We start from the raw sequence: 17,674 nt of genomic DNA, 5'->3' as shown, positions 1-17,674 counted from the left end.
GTTAATGAAACCATTTCTTCATAAGTCAGCCCCACTCCCTGACAGCCACAGTGGAACATGGACAAAGGCATGCTTCATCTCCTCACCCAAAGTAGGTACTAGAAAAACGGCATTCCCAGGACCTATCTGCCAGACTCTTTGTGCTAGACTTTCCATAGTAAAAGCATCTCGTTCTCGATACAAGGTCTCCCACAGTGTCCCTACTTCTGTCTTTAAGGTATGCCAACTCCTGTAAGGCTCTCAGATTATGAGTTTATTATTTTTACCATTCAAAGAGAAAGTTCATCAATGAATGGCCTCCCCTTCCAGCCATTTAGCTCTTAGATGCTGAGTGAGTGGGCTGAGGGCATAGATCAATTCACGTTTAGGGGTCTGGTCACTGAGGTCACACTTGACCATAACTTTCAGTCCAACTCTCTTTTTCGCTGTTTCAAAGAGGAAACTATTATTTATCCTATTATTTGGTAAACTTATCTGTCTTCTCCAGATGAAACATATGGGTTACTAAGGGCTTTACATTCAAAGTCTTCGATGCAAGCATGGAATTTGCCCTCGGCCAAGTGTTGTAGTATCAAAACATGCCTTTGATATCCACCTCTTACATAGCTGTGTGCACTAGGGGTAAATTGATCATCTCGGACTCCATTCCCACAATCCCCAAGGTCCCACCAGAGTGAGTGTATAGATGCCGGTCTGGATGGAGGACTCTGCTCTAGTGCATTCCATGGTGATCTTCAGCTTGCTCTCCAGCAAACTTTCCACATTACTGGCAATTTCCTAAGGGGTCTCTTTGGCAACCTGGATGGTAAAGTCTACTCCAACTTCCTTAACTTTGGTCAACCAGAAGCAGATAGGTCAGTCACCATTACCATTGCTTTGGCCACAAGCAAAGTGACTATTCTAACTGGCCCAGCTCCACACACAAGGACCTTGTTCTCCAGGGAAACTGAACCTGGACAGCAGGCATAGATCCCCACAGAGAAAGGCTCAATCAGGGCCCCTTCTTCAAAGGTGACACTATCAGGAAGCTTGTAGCAGAAGTCAGCACTGTGCCTATAGAAGTGGCAGAGGTTCCCATCATACAGAGGTGTGGCACAGAAGATCAATGGCGTCAGATGTATCAGCAATTATTCATCTATTTCTCAGGGAATGCCAGGCTCAATGGCAACCCTATCTCCTGGTTTTAGATGTTTCACCGGCGCTCCTACTTTTGTGACTGTTCCAGCAGCTTCATGCTCAAGCACCATTGGCTTTTTCACACCAAAATACCCACTTCAGCCATGCTCCCATTAGTGAGTCACAGATCCTCACTGAATGCATCTTTAGTAACACATCATTTGTGCCCAGCTCAGGGATTGGGCAGTTCTCCAAGTCCGTGCACCACCAGGGACAGATTCTTGCCCTTAGCTGGACCTGCCACGTTGCTCTCTTGCTTCGAGGTGTGTCGGCTGGATGCGACACGGAGCTGGTGGTTCTGCTCCTCCCATATTCTTATATATTTATTTTAATTCACTGAGTCTGATTTGTGCAGCATCACGTGAGTATGGGGTTATCCACTAAAGCCTGGAGAACCTACCAGGAGCTTCTCCCTCCCACAGCAACTATTAACATCTCCTCAGTTAGAGGTAGGACCTCCATACCCACTCCCAATTCCATAATGGAAATTTTCAATTCCTTAATCTTCTGCATGTCTTGTATAAGGAGCCATGAGTACAAGGCGCTCTGAGTTTGTGTATGCAACAGCTAAGCCAGGTCAATAAGAGTATTTCACAGCGTTCCTCCCCAACCCTCTGACTCTTACATTCTTTCTTACAACCTTTCCACAGTGTTCCCTGAGCCTTTGAGGATAGAGGTTGTACATAAACTTTAATTTATAACCTTCATTGATGCATATTTAGCCTGGGAAATTGAGGTCTTGAACCAGAAAACTTTTGTTTTTTTCTTTTTAAATCACATACATTAGATCCCAACTGCTGTTTCCTTCCCCCCTTTACCCCAAGCTCTCTCCCCCACCTCCCATTTCCCCTGAATCCAAACCTCCTTCACCTTCCCTCAGAAAAGAGCAGATCTTCTAGGGACATCAATCAAATACAGAATAACAAGTTACAATAAGACCATGCTCAGCCATTAAGGGCTAGGCGCACAGTCACAGAAAAGTTTTAACTAGAGGAATTCAATTTCTCACCTTCTCCCTACCAGATTAAATTATAATTGGCCTCTATGGAACCAAGAAAATGAAATCTACAGTCAAATGTAAAAAGAAAAAAAAACTTTAGTTCATAGAATTTGAACTTTCATAAGTCTGCATCATAGCAATTTAAAGATTTATTAATCTACATAAAATGTATCATAAATGACTTACAAATAAAAAATCATGTATGAAAATCAATCTAATGCGAAGCTTCATAGCTTTGAAATTGATATTCTAATTTTAAAGATGTTTGCTGAGATACATGAACTTAAGGGATACTTTTGCCTAAATATAATTTGTATTAAGTGCTCACAGTGTTTTGATTTTCTTTAGACAGAGTTTCATTTAACTCAAGTTGGTCTTTGTATGGCCTTAAACTCCTGATCCTTCTCCTTCTGCGTCCCCACTGACATTATAGGCATGTATGATCACAACCAGCAAATACTGACATTTGAATATAAGAACTAGACTCTCCCTTGTAATGAGAGAGTGGACTATAATATGCAAATAAATAAAGCTGATCAGTAAAAAAATAAACAACTAAAATAAATATGAAGCTCTCAATATGAAATAGAAATAAAATTATCATAAATCATCTTAACTTGTATGAACTTAGTAGTTTCTCTGACATTCCATGTTGTCTTGACTAGTGTCAACACAAGCTGGGGTCTTCTAAAAGGAGGTATGATGGTTTGTATATGCTTGGCTCAGGGAGTGGCACTATTTGATGGTGTGACCTGTTAGAGTAGGTGTGACCCTGTTGGGGCAGGTGTGTCGCTGCAAGTGTGGGCTTTAAGACCCTCATCCCAGCTGCTTAGAAACCAGTATTCTGCTAGCAGCCTTCAGATGAAGATGCAGAACTCTCAGCTCCTCCTGTACCATGCCTGCCTGGATGCTGCCATGCTCCTGCCTTGATGATAATGGACTGAACCTCTGAACCTGTGAGCCAGCCCCAATTAAATGTCCTTTATAAGATTTGCCTTGGTCATGGTGTCTGTTCACAGCAGTAAAACCCTAAGACAGGAGGGAAACCACAATTCAGAAAATGCTTTCATGAGATCCAGCTGTAAGGCATTTTATTAATTATTTATTGATGAGGGAGGGCCCAGCCCATTGTGAGTGGTACTGTTTCTGGGCTGGTGGTCCAAGCAAGGTTATTTAAGCAAGCACACAAGAAAGCTATAATGACCAAGCCAGTAAACAGCACCCCATCTGTGGCCTCTGCATCAACTCCTGCCTGCAGATTTCTTCTCTGTTTGAGTTCCTGTGCTGATTACCTTGATGATGAACAATGATATGGAAGTGTAAGTCAAATAAACCATTTCCTCCCCAAGTTGCTTTCTGGTTAAGGTGCTTCATTGCAGCATTATTAATCCTAACTAGGACACAAGCCTTGACCATTGAACATAAGTCATTCCCTCTTCTAATCTCATTCTCTTTCAATCAATTCAGTCCTAAAAACAAAAGCATTTGTAAATAAAACACAATCTTCCATAATTCTAATTATATCCTTAATTTGTATACCATACTCTCAAATTTACTGTCTTGGCATGTAAATTTTTATATGATTTCAATTCTTTAGTCACCCTTGGCTTAAAACTCAATTTTTTTAAAACTTTATTAACTTGAGTATTTCTTATTTACATTTTGATTGTTATTAAAACTCAATCTTCTATTGGAACTCTTTGTTTTTGGTTTTGTTTTTGTTTTTGTTTTTTTCGGAGCTGGGGACCGAACCCAGGACCTTGCGCTTGCTAGGCAAGCACTCTACCACTGAGCTAAATCCCCAGCCTCCTATTGGAACTCTTTTGGTTCCTTGAAAGTTACATATTATAGAATGTCATTAAAACCCTGCATTTTGTTTTTCTCTGGACCCATTTCAAACTGTTGGCCTTGATCATTGGGATGCCCAAATAGAATTTTTCTGCATCTTTTGACTTTTGCAAAGTCCAAAATAGTAACATGGATATTTGGTAGGGGGTCTTCTATGTCTTTGATTCAGTTAAGGCAAAAGCTACATACCTCGGAACATGTTTAAGTTTCCAGAAGTAAAGAAACCTAGTTATCCTATTATTTGGTAAACCTATCTGGATGCAGAACTCATTTTTCCCTGGAAACACCAATTAGTATCTCATAAAATAATTATTCCAAGAAATGCCGTCAGAACGGATGTTATGAAACATTACTATTATCCCCCGTAAGGATTGCAAGGCTCATTCCCATATCTTATGAGAATACTTCTAGTTGATGATCTTCAGCTGCAAACTGCTTTCCAAAGAATATTGTTAGTTGGAAGACATTACCTCTCTCAAGTCCGTCGGAACGATTTGTCAGGGACAGTTAACATTTAGCATGGCTAAAGACTGAAATATAAAGACCTGACCACCCACCATCATGTAGGGTGACTCCAAATGGATACACACTTTTAGTACTCATTGTAAGGCTGTCCTTGACCTTCGTAGGGGCTTTTCTATATGTCAACTGCTCTCTTTACCAATTCCTGTTTCCTTTTCTTTGATTTGATTTTTCTTTCCTTTCATATCAACAGTTGCTAATACTTAGAGAGCTGCCAAATACATGTCCTGAAAGCTTATCTCTATTTCATAGTTTACTTCTGCCTAAAAGGCACTAAGGCTCTTAAATGAAATGAAGACTATCAATACAAGAAAACAATAACCATAGGCCAAATTATGTGTGGGAATAAACATGCCAGATTTTAGAAGAGGCTTAATAGGAAACATGAATGGACAATGAACCTCTACTCTTTTTTGTTTTGATGAGCACAGACTTGGAGGGTCAGCTGTGGAGTGGTGTGCTATGTGAGAATCTGAACTACAGCTGGCTTGAGGGAGCAAAGAGGAAACAAAAGCTTCGAAGCAACTCTGAAAACGCACTAGTCTCCATTATCAGTATCTGAGTTATTGACCTCTTAACTTATCTTCCCTCCTCTAATCCCACTCTCTTTCAATCAATTCGGTCCTAGAAACAAAAGCATTTGTAAATGAAAACACAATCATTCCATAACCCTCATTAAGCCCTTCAATTTGTTTACTGTGCTCTCAAATTTCTTCTCTTGACCTGGAAGCTTTTACATGATTTACATTCTCTAGTCACCCTTGGCTTAAAATCCAGTGTCCCATTGAACTTATTTTGGTTCCTTGGAAGGACTATATTATAAAATGACACTTAAGAATATGCATTTTGCTTTCCCCTGAACCCATTTCACACTGTTCACACTCAAATGAAAGTACCATTTCCTCAGGAAGCTTTCCATACCTATCCTCATTAACTTAGAGATTAGTTCCTCTAGTGTGTGTTTGCTTATCACCCTCTCCTGCTCTATTAGGAGACTGCATGGCACAATCCAGTTGAGTCTAGCATTATGCCCTTTTTCAAGAAAATGTAGAACCAACAATGGCAGGGTCTCTATATGACTCCCGGTAACTATACAACTAGGACTATCACATAATAAGTAGTCGAGAAATGTGAGTTAAGTATATAATGAAACCAGTACTAAAGCAATAATGCAGAAGGTGCAACAAAGGTGAAACCAATAGCAAACCCTTATCCACTCTCACAACTGAAAATTCATATACAACATATTCTAATTGAGCTTTCCCTTCCCCCAACTCTTCCCCAGCTCCTCACCCATCCAATTACACATCTTTTCTTTCTTTCTTAAAAAAGAAAAAGAAAAAGAGACAAAATGAAATTGTGTATCCATTTTAGGAATTATGTTTTTCCTGACTGTCAAAACTAATCATTTTATTCTCTACTCACTGGAAGTTTATGATTGTAATCTACCTTTCCATTAAAGTACTGAGCACTTCATTACAAGTATTTGCTGTTAATTTTCTCTCTCTCTCTCTCTCTCTCTCTCTCTCTCTCTCTCTCTCTCTCTCTCTCTCTTTCTCTCCTTAAAATTATAGTCTATTGTTGACAAAGAGATTTATAAATAATTGAAAGGTGTAGAGAAGTAATTGTCCAGGACCTCTATTCTATATCACCCCACCCCCGAGGCTCATGTAATAAGGCAGAGGAGCTGCTGAAAGTCTGTAAAAGCCAGAAACTACAAAGGCTGCCTCAGAACACTTTCTTTGGAACATGACAGAGTCATTGCAGTCATGCACTTACAGTAGCTGTTTACCTGCACAAGACCTGTCGAATATCAAGTCAGTCAACATTCCAATGTGGATGCAGAGGTGCTCCTGAGACCCCACCCACTACAAAGGAGCTTTTGACAACTGATGGCTGCTGAGAAAAAGATGTTTCCAAGATTGTAGCCCCTGATAGGTCACCTATTTTCCAGTGGATGGTTCTTCCCTATGGAAGCATATATGGATAGCATTAATTAGACCCAGTGGGTTATGAAAAAGGACAAGAATAAGGGTAGGGATATCGTGGTCAATATGGTGGGAGCAAGAATTGGATGTGGTTATCAAAATATATTTTGTACATCTATGGAACTCTCAAAGAATAAATAAAATATAATTTCATAGTGAAAACTAGTAAGCACCACGAGCATACCAATTATATTTTCTGCCTTTAATGGCCCTACAATTTTATTGAGATTTAAAAACAAAGAATGTTAAACACTATAGATTTTAGTTTAGATTAGATTAACAGTTCTTAAGGTGTTATAATCCATTGTCAGAGATGTCAAAAAAAATAACAGTAATGAAATACCAATATTTGAAATTTATCATAATAAATAACAGTGCTCTTAAGGCAGTAGAACTGTAATTTAACTCTTTGCAGTCAAATATGAATTCTTGTGGAGACAAAAAGTAGACATGTTTGCTAGCTTACTGGAAACTGCTCATATTCTCAAGTCTCTGGAATTTTGTCTTGCAAGTTAATTCATCAATCAGATATGGTATGTGTGGGAACGTGTCAGTTTTAGAGAGTAAGCACGACACATTTCAGAGAATGAGGAAATAGTTTTGAACAAAATGCATGCATGCAGGCTGCTGATATAATTTTGTTATACTGAGAACTGAGCAGGCTTGAAGGTTAGTCACAGACATAAGTTTGTGTGTGTGTGTGCATGCGTGTGTGTGTGTGTGTGTGTGTGTGTGTGTGTGTGTAGATGAATAATTGAAATGAGGAATATTTTGGTTAAATGCCACTAACTGTTAGCATAGTCTTTAAAGATATATGTAACAAGATATTAGATATTAGAAGAACTTTTCATGTTGTACTAGAACTGGCATTAATAAGTTAAAGATGAAGAGGATACTATCTAAAGACTTAACAACATTTGGGTCCAGAGCCTTTCATAAGAGCTTGCTCAATAACTGACCACATCTACACTATTCACTGTCCCAAATCCCACACCCTGTGAAAACATAAGCAAGGGAGAAAGAAGGGTGGATTTTTGTAGTTGTCAAAACTGCCAGTTCACAACGAAAAGACTTTTCTCTTCCCTTTCCATGTGGGAAAGGATGTGGGCCACTTCCCCACAAAGTCCAGTGGAGGAACGAGCCAGTATCCAATAGAATATGTCCTGCCTGCAAAAATAGTGAGGCTCCCGCTTCATTTCTTAGCTGGAATTCTAAGCTATGAGCAACGTGCCTATCTCTACATATTGTTCAGATTTAAGTCGTTTGGTGAGCTAATTCTTGGAAGAATTTGATATATTGTTCTATGAATTGAATTATTATGTGATATTACTAACACACAGATGTCTGCTTAAAATCTAGAGATTTCTTAAGAGGATAGTTTTCATAAGCATCTGGCCACAAAGGAATAATAAAATATCAAGCTGTAACCTGCCAAAAAGGGGCCTAGGGCCTCCCTTTCCCTCTCTGAGTACGTAGATGAACATACTGATATTTCCTATGGGAGATCATGGGGGAAACAGATTAGGGAGGAGACCAACAGACAAGATATGCAACACAAGGGAAGAATTTGAAGATGTGTATCATGAGAAAGACCCTTTAAAGAAGAACCTAATGAAACCAACCAAGTGCTAAACACTATCCCCAGGAAAATGACACTGCCCATCTGTGTGTCCATGAAGAGTACCAGCAGGGGATGGAACTACATAAGCTAGATCCAATCCATGGATGCTTACCAACAGCAGATGTCCAATTACAAAAGAAGAAATCAGTTGGATCTCCCCTATTTTCCATTTCAAATACAACATGAGATAAGTTGAGATCTTACAAAGAAAATAGACCCCAGCATTTGTCTAATCTTCTCTAACCCTATCAACTTCATTCCTCTCTACGACTCCCAAGTATAAGACTAATCAACAGTGGATGGTAAGGGAACAATTTTATATCTGGAGATTAGTTGACCGAACTAAATTTATCTGTGTGGTCCATAAACACACATTTAAAGTTATATAATAATTCCAATTTTTTTAACAAAATAAAGGAAATTTTCACAAACGCACTGATTTCACAGGTAGGGAACTAACAAAAATGTTTCCTATATGAACACCACTGTACACATACTACTCAAACAACACGTGTATTTTCATAGTGGATAGCATGGTGTAAGACATGGAATAAACATACCATATAGTTTCATTGATGGATAAAGAAGAGTATCTGTAGATGGAGGGGGTGGTTAGAACAGACTATTTCACCAAGAGGCAACACTCCATTGGAAGATGCTTTAGAGAAGAAAGGAGTTGGGTAGGCACAAGAAAATAATAAACAGGAAGTGTATTGTGTTAATTTTGATTCTATTCCTGAGAACACCATGACCAAAACTAAATTGGGGGAAAAAAGACATGTTTTGTACTTATACATTACAGTACCTAAGGTGGTCAGGGCAGGAACACTAGGCAGAAACCTCAAAATCGGAACTAAAGCAGAAGCCATGGAGAAATGCTGCTTACTGGCTTGCTCCTCCTAGCTTGCTTGGTTTGTTCTTTTTATACACTCTAGGACAACCTGTTCAGGGACATCATCTTCTATAATGAGATGGAGTTTCAGTAGCAAACACCAATCAAGAAAATGCCCCCACAGGATTGCCCACAGGGAAATCTTATGGGGGTGGGAGAATTTCTCAGTTGCGGTTCTTCCTTTGTCAATGGCCTTAACTTGTGATGAAGAACAAAAACAAATACAAGATAAACACACTGAAGTATATAATCTGAGGATATAGTAGAATGTGTTAAGAGGGATGCTAAAATAGGACTGATTACCAGAATGAAAGCCATATGAAAGATTTAAACAAATATGTGTGGATAAAAATATTGCATAAACACAGCATTTACATCACCACTAATGTTAATTCAGGACCAGTTCCCAAGAGTATGAAAGAGGAAACAAAGGTTTAACACAAGGAATGGTATCTATGAGAATTTGGGAAGGGGTTATATATTTAGAAATAATGCACAATATGTCTGTTTACCTGGGCAAAAGGAACAAAAGTTCCATGTGCTCAATTCTTTTTGGTTATGGAGATAAAATACCCTCACAAAAGCAACTTAGTGGAGAAAAGACTAGAGCTCCAGAAGGGTTACAATACTTGATGGTGGGAGAGGTACTGGGACAGAAGCAAGAGGCAGTCCTGCCTTCTTATATTACTAACCCAGCAGAGAGTCATCATGCAGTAGGGACTGGATATAAAATCTGAGAATTCTCCATTAGTTATTTTCTCCAGCTAGGCTCTACTTCTTCAAGGTTCCTTAACCCTCCCAAATCAGTCAGAAAGCAAGGGTTCAAACATGCCTGTCTAAGAGGGACATTTCACAGGCCAATCTGAATAGTGCTTCAATAGTTTGATTTGGAGTTGGAATGTATCCTAGAGATGTACCACACTCATATGGATGAATACCTACAAATATATCCAACAACATAAAGGAAGAATGCTAGTATATGATACAGTGTGTAGATCTGAACAGAAGAAAAGAAGAAGAAGAAGAAGAAGAAGAAGAAGAAGAAGAAGAAGAAGAAGAAGAAGAAGAAGGAGGAGGAGGAGGAGGAGGAGGAGGAGGAGGAGGAGGAGGAGGAGGAGGAGGAGGAGGAGGAGGAGGAGGAGGAGGAGGAGGAGGAGGAGGAGGAGGAGAAGGAGAAGGAGAAGGAGAAGGAGAAGGAGAAGGAGAAGGAGAAGGAGAAGGAGAAGGAGAAGGAGAAGGAGAAGGAGAAGAAGAAGAAGAAGAAGAAGAAGAAGACACAGACAATATGAAAACAGAGACACTGAAAATGTTTAATGTAGAGCAGTGCCTTGAGATGTTTCCTTCCTCTTTCATGATTTTGCATGCTGCAGAGATTAACAGATGAAGGAACCTGGGAAGCCACACTACCTTTTTGTTGTTTTTCATTCAGTGGGGAGAAGATCTCACTGTGTAACCCCTGGATGACCTAGAATTTGTGTTGTAGAGCAGAGTGGATTTGGCTGCCTCTGATTGCCTGGTGCTTGGATTCAAGATCACCACACCATGTATTACATTGTTTTGGCTTGTATTGATCACTAAACAACTAATAGTTGATCTAATGATTGGGAAGCAAAACTTGTCTTGGTAACACAAGCCTGTAATCCCAGCTACAATGTAGGATAAGGCAGGAAAATCACAGGGCAAGGCTTTGCCTAGGCTACAGAATAAGTTTAAGAAAAGCCTGAGCAATTCAGTAATGGCCTGTCTCACAAACAAGTCCAGAGACAATAGTTATTCTTGCTTTTCATCTGTTGTTTTCTGAATAGTAATTTTTTCTTTAGAAATAAGTGTGAGTGTTGGAGCAACTAAATTGTAATCTCACAGCCAATATAGCAAATACTTAAGACTCTAAATAATATAAGCAGATCCTTTCCTTCTGACTTTGCCTGTGCTTGCCAATTCTCAATAGAGGAGAATATCTAAATATTCACTTTCTTCCACACTGCCCTGAAGTGGAGGTTTCTGGCAGTGTCATGTGATAGAGACTCACATGGTGTTCTGCTGAGGCACGACCTGTAGGAGGACACGATATGTTTGGGGAGAGTAGAAATAGGACTTAACAGTGATGGGGCACTTGCATTAGCAATGGGTACTTCAATATTCTAATATGGGCTGAAGACCAATGGCTCAGTGTTCAGGACCCTTCGGAGCTAGACTAAAAGTGATAAGGTTATCCCCTTTATGGACCGAGTAGCTATGGGTTCTTTGTCTTTCTAGTTTGAAGATAGTCATTGTTGAACTACCCAGATGGTATTATGTAAACAATTCTAAAACATTTCCTTTTAATATATATTCATTCTGTCAATTCTGTCCTGGTGTCTATGCTGATCCTACCCACTCAGAGTCAGTCAGTTTCAAGAAATGCAGGATCTTTGAGGTGTCTCAGCAATTTAGAACACTTACTGTTGCTATGGAGGACCTTAAATCAGTTCCCAGCACCCACTGTAGAATAGTACAGCTATGAACACTCGGCAGGCACCTGAACTCCTGTGCATACACCCACATACAGACAGGTATTCTCACACATATGTCAGAGAGAGAGAGAGAGAGAGAGAGAGAGAGAGAGAGAGAGAGATTTAAAACAATAAAAATATTTTTAAAAAGAAATCAGGAGGTCAGGCACAAGCCCAAACCTACTAAATCCAATCATCCAATCTTGCATCTTGATAAGGTAACTCCACAAGTCACCACATAATTATCACCCCAGATATCTTGCGTTGTTGGTTTTATTTTTGTTGTTATTGTTGCTACTGCTGCTTTATTATTGTTGTTTTGCCTTGCAGATTATAGACTTAAAAAATACTTATACAATTTGATGAAGAGGCAGAAGATAGAGGATTCCAAGTCTGGGGCCGTCTTGGACTATACCTAAAAACTAATAAATATTTTTTAAAGCCGCTCATGTCATTTGAAGAAACATCAACAGGTCATTCCCCACCCCCATCATGTTTCTATGCTTTAGGTGTCAACCTTAGATGAAAAACACACTTTATTTGTTGTTTGTTTGTTTGTTTGTTTATACAAGATCTCTCATGCAGCTCAAACAGGATCCCAATATAGTCAAGATGACTTTGAATTTCTGATTTCCTCTATTTCCCAAGAGTTTATAAGCTTGTCAACACAGTTGTTTATATGTGGTTCTGGGCACTGTATCCAGGGCCTTGTTCATTCTAGTCAAGCACACTACCAAAGCCCCAAACCACTCAAAACTCAAAAAGAAATCAAATATGGCATTACTATCTCACTCGCTCATTCAAAGATATTAAATGATTATACTGCCCAAGACACTAAGACAGTACCCAGGAATCCACTGCAGAAATGCACAGTTATGCCTCTCCTCTCAATGTGTTTATATTTTAAAAGAATAGAATGGATAAATGCACACACAATTCAATGATGGTGTGTTAGTTACATTTTCCTAAAGGAACAGAACTGACAGAATCAATATATAGTAAAGGGAAATGTTTTAGATTTGTTTACATGATACCATCTGGGCAGTTCAACAATGACTATCTTCAAACTGGAAAGACTGAAAACCCATAGCTACTCAGTCCATGAAGGAGATAACATCATCACTGTCAACCTAACACCTAAGGGTCCAGAGCATATATGGAGCCATTGGTCTTCTGTTCATATTAGAATACTGAAGTATCCGTTTCTAATGGTACCTAAGGATGGCGGCAGCAAATGGGTAGAATGAACATACCAGCAAGACAGGAAGGCAAGCAAGCAAAAAAACAAAAGCTTTTCCCATGCAGTTTCTTACACCTAGGCGGCTGTCAGAAAGTGCCTTTATGAAGATTGGTCCAATTAGTCTAATAAAACTCCCCAGCACGCATGTCCACTGGCTTATCATCTAGTTGATTCTAAACCATGTCAAGTTGATAATCTTAAAGAGCAATAGATAATTAGAAAGTCTACACAGGAGGCAGAGAGAGGGCTCAGTGGTTAATAGCTATTTCTGCTTTTGCAGAGGACCCTGCTTCAACTTGGAGCACCCATGAGGTGGCTTACAAGCATCTGTGTAACTCCAGTTCCAGGAGCTCTGGCTTCTTCTGACCTCTGCAGACATCAGGCATGCACATGGTACACATATATACATTCAGGCAAAAACCCATATACATAAAAAAATTAAAAATGATTTTAAAATGCTAAACACAGCAGGCACTAAACAATTTAATTTCACGGTTTCATCCAAATTCATAATTCAAAGTATATTTGAATATACTTGAAATCCTTGATATGAAAAATAGAAATTTGGGTTTCTGTCTTCAGAAGAGACTTCTGGGCTAAGACCTATCTGTAGTAATGGAGTACTTGTTTTTCCACAGCCCTATTTCACTCCCAGAAGAAAGGCCAATCATGATGGTATTTTTACCAATCAAAAACCATTGTTTGGGTGGGGAAAAGAATCTAGAAGGAGCTTAGGGAGAGGAAAGAATATTATCAAAACATACTATGTACAAATTTTTTAGAAAAAAATTAATGACAAGGAAGTCTTAGAGTTTCTATTGCTATGAAGAGACACCGTGACTACACCAACCTTCATAAATTAAAACATTTAATTTTGACTGGCTTAAGTTTTCAGAGGTTTAATCCATTGTCATCACAGCAGGAAACATGGCAGCCGGAAGACATGGTGCAGAGAAAGAGCCTAGAGTTCTACGTTTGGATGAGTGGGAAGCAGGAAGACAGAGTAAGCCACTATGCCTGGCTTGAGCATCTGAAACCCCAGTGACATAGTTCCTCCAACAAGGCCACATCTTCTAACAGTGCCACTTCCAGTGGGCTTATGGGGATATTTTTATTCAGATCACCACAATGGCCATTGTAAGTTTTCAGTAAAACAATTGTGAAATCTTCAGGCTGCTTCTTCCCACAAAAGGATCCAATTAGCATCTGTCACAGAATTAACAGGCCAGATCCCTTTAACATATTCAAGTATCTGTCGGGTCTTTCAATTTGTGAATGAGCAATGCATTTATTTGATTTCAGGATAAACACAAGAGTATGGATTAAAATAGTAAAATCCAAGTTACAAATACACTAATGGCTACTAGATAAACTCACAATTAAACAAATTAGTAAAGTAACAATTGGAATCAATGTGTGTAAATAGAAAAAAGGAAGATTCCAAAATTTTGCAAGTGAACAACTTAGAATCTCCATGAGCCTTAATTCCCTCTTCTCTGAATTGGAATAATAACATCATCTACCTAGACCTCGTGGTGGGGCACAGTTTCATCACAGGCACAGCAAAAGTAAATAAACAGACAAATGAATAGATAATAGCACAGAATTCAGAACTACTGGGAGGCTTTAAGACACATTTATGTAGTTTACGGTCCCACAAAAGGCAAAGTAACATTCTATACTGTTATTATTAACATCTCTACTCAATACATGAATTCTAGCCACTATTACGAGTTGAAGAAATCCTTGCTCAATGTTTTTTCTGTTAAAGACTCATGACTTAACTAAAAATATTTCTGTCTGAAGTGCAACATCTGAAATATTTCACTGGCATCCTTAGACAAGCTACTGGAAACAAAAGCAGGGTTAGAACAAAGATTTATAGGAGACTGCACCACTGTTGACCCCATTTAATCCTGTTCAAACTATGTTTTGCATGGTCCAATGGCCAATGATCATGTCACAAATTAGTTCTCGTTGAGGAGAAATGCCTCTTTAGTCTCAGGAGGCCATTAGTATCACATCTAGACACTTGAAGCCATTATACATGTCCTGTGATTTCATTCATTCATACACACACACACACACACACACACACACACACACACACACACACACACAGAGTTGGCTATAACAAAGATTTAATTTAAAGTGCCATAATAGAAAATCGTGTCTTAGTGAGCACCACAGTACTTACATGACAGTGTGAGTCCTATAGACATAAAAACTTAAGACAGGAAGCCAAATGTGAACACAAATAAATAGATATTAGTCTTCATGTTTTAGAACAACCAAGAAAAAAGGCTAAAAAAATGGCTGACCTTACAATTTAATGGTTTTGTTTCATATGCTGTTTTATGTAGACTAAACACAAATGTCTTCAAACTCAATGTAAACAATCCAGGATTGAAGTTCTCGCCAAGGTCAACTTTAGCCCAAATAGGTCAAAGCATTGAAGTAATTCAGCCAACTCTGATTGTTCTCTTGATTTGCCTTATTTTGGAGTAGAAATTGAAAATATAGTTGACAGCTTAGTCCCAGAGAAACCTTGTAACTTGGAATGTTTTCTATACCTCCAGTTCTTAGATAAGTTTGAATCATCAACAACACAGGTATCTTGCCATCCTCATAGGTAAACACCAATGCTAGTTTCATATCTCACATATATACACTTCTAAAGAACTATTTTCCACAGTGGTTTTCACAGACTATTGACCTTCAGATATTAATGAAACTTAAATCTCCATCTTCTTAAAGATACATTTCAGGACATTATCCCTACATATTTTGACAAAGTAGATGTGGCTAGAACCTAAGATTCTTCATTACTAGCTAAGTTTTCAGTAATGTCAGTGATGTTGGACCAGGGTACCACATGTTAAGCTGCACTGATCTAAAGTGTGCTGTTGTTTAAATTCTCTTTCCTAACATTTAATGTCACCTCTATCTTTGCAAACATTGGAGCCATTTAGCATCGTTCATCATCAATAACATTAAGGTTCTTTATAATTCTTTGTTCTTTCCATCCTGTCTCAGGTTAAGGCTGTCCTTCTCCCCAAGAAAGTAAAACTCACCACACTTTAGCACTAAATCAGTCACAATTAACTTTAACACCATCCCAGTATCGACTCCGTATTTTATTAACTATGATAAAGTTCTACTACAGGGAATAGATGCTCCCAAATATCAGTGACAGGAATAGAAAAGTACCACCACCCAAGAAAACCATAAGCTTTCTAGGACTGATATATTAACTCCCAATTATACAGTTCCAAACCCATCTATCTTTTCACAATTAATTGTATCTACTTAAAACATCTGTCTCCTAGACCAAAAAAGATAGTTCTAGCTATTCGGCCAATCCTGCAGCCCACAATAAACAGGAAAAGGGAAAGGGAGCGGAGAGTTGGAAGTGTAGATTTTTCTTTTAAGTGAACATCCTAGAAATTCAGGTTTTATGTCTACTCACATTTCATGAACCAGGGCCTACTCATATACAGCTGCAAAGGGAATTGAATTGTGCAGTGCCCATAAGCATAAACCCTCACAGGACCTGAGGTTTCTATTACTGACAAAGGAGAGAAAAGATCAAGAGATGCAATCATCAGTTCCTGTGGGCTAATTATCAGTCTCTATTGATATTCATCTCAATCTTTAATTTCTTCTGATTTTTCTTTTTAGCCTAAGAATACTCCAAGGAGTTTGACATTTGTACTACACTTTCCTCCAGCTACCACACAAACCTGCATCTTTCTTTTCTTGTCAAAACTTTCTATCTAAAGTTGTCAAAACTTAACTGTTAGGGCCTACTGCTTGCTTTTTGTCACCCATTTTCTTCTTAGAACCTTGTAATATGGCTATGAACTCAATTCTTAAAAATATCTTCTACTGTATGACCAGTGACTTCCTTACTCTCAAATTCAAAAACTACTAAATCATTGTAATCTCTATAATATTTAAAATTGCCACAAATTTCCATGATGAAACAAAAATATACAAATAAAGAGTTGACTATTCAAGGACACAGTCTTGCATCAAGGAACCTGTGTTTCAAAGAAACCAGAGAGCCTATTCCGTCCTCCACACATAGCATGCGCTACCATGTCTTTAAATGCAGGCATTCTTCTGCATTTCCAAACTTCTTATATTTTTTGAGACTCACATGATTGATAGAAAAAGGTAAGAGTAGAATGAGGAGGACGAAGGGGGAGGAAGGGAGGGAGGGAGGGAGGGAGGGAGGGAGGGAGGGAGGGAGAGAGAGAGAGAGAGAGAGAGAGAGAGAGAGAGAGAGAGAGAGAGAGAGAGAGAGATTAAGAAGGGAGAATATCAGGGCTGGGGATTTAGCTCAGTGGTAGAGCGCTTACCTAGGAAGCGCAAGACCCTGGGTTCGGTCCCCAGCTCCGAAAAAAAAGAACCAAAAAAAAAAAAAAAAAAGAAGGGAGAATATCTATATCTGTGGGTAGTTGTGTTTTCTGAAGTTTCTTTTCAAACTATTACTATGATTTTGAAAAAAATAACATGAAATAAAACCCAAAACTTCTGGTTTGAGACCTAGGCAAATGGTTTACTGGGTAAAGAACCTGTTGTATTAGCATGAGAACCTGACTTTGGAGTCCTAGAACCTAAGTAGAAATCAAGCTTGGAAGCCATGTATCTATAGACCCAGTGTTTGTTCTGAAGTAGGAGACAGGAGTATGTCTGGAGTTTGATGGCCTGTCAGTCTACCTGAACTTAGTTAGGTTCAGGGTCAAAAACAATAAGATAATATCTTCCAAATACTCAGGGATCATGGTGAAAGAGGGGGTAGGGAGATCCTAAGAAGCAGCAGTGGCAGAAGATGAACTACAAGGAAACAGTGTTTTCTGGACACAGCAGGGAAGTTACACACGGTGGTT

The 17,674-nt window shown here is 38.8% G+C and overlaps 1 pseudogene; it reads right to left on the bottom strand.

Moving 5' to 3' along the window:
* Positions 1-285: 285 nt before the first annotated feature.
* Positions 286-1,689, bottom strand: Sord-ps1 (sorbitol dehydrogenase, pseudogene 1; annotated as a pseudogene).
* Positions 1,690-17,674: the final 15,985 nt, after the last annotated feature.

This window comes from Rattus norvegicus, chromosome X, assembly GCF_036323735.1.
Source record: "Rattus norvegicus strain BN/NHsdMcwi chromosome X, GRCr8, whole genome shotgun sequence".
NCBI lineage: Eukaryota > Metazoa > Chordata > Mammalia > Rodentia > Muridae > Rattus > Rattus norvegicus.
Note: the sequence above shows the minus strand (reverse complement) of the source record. Positions and strands in the feature narration are given on the sequence as shown.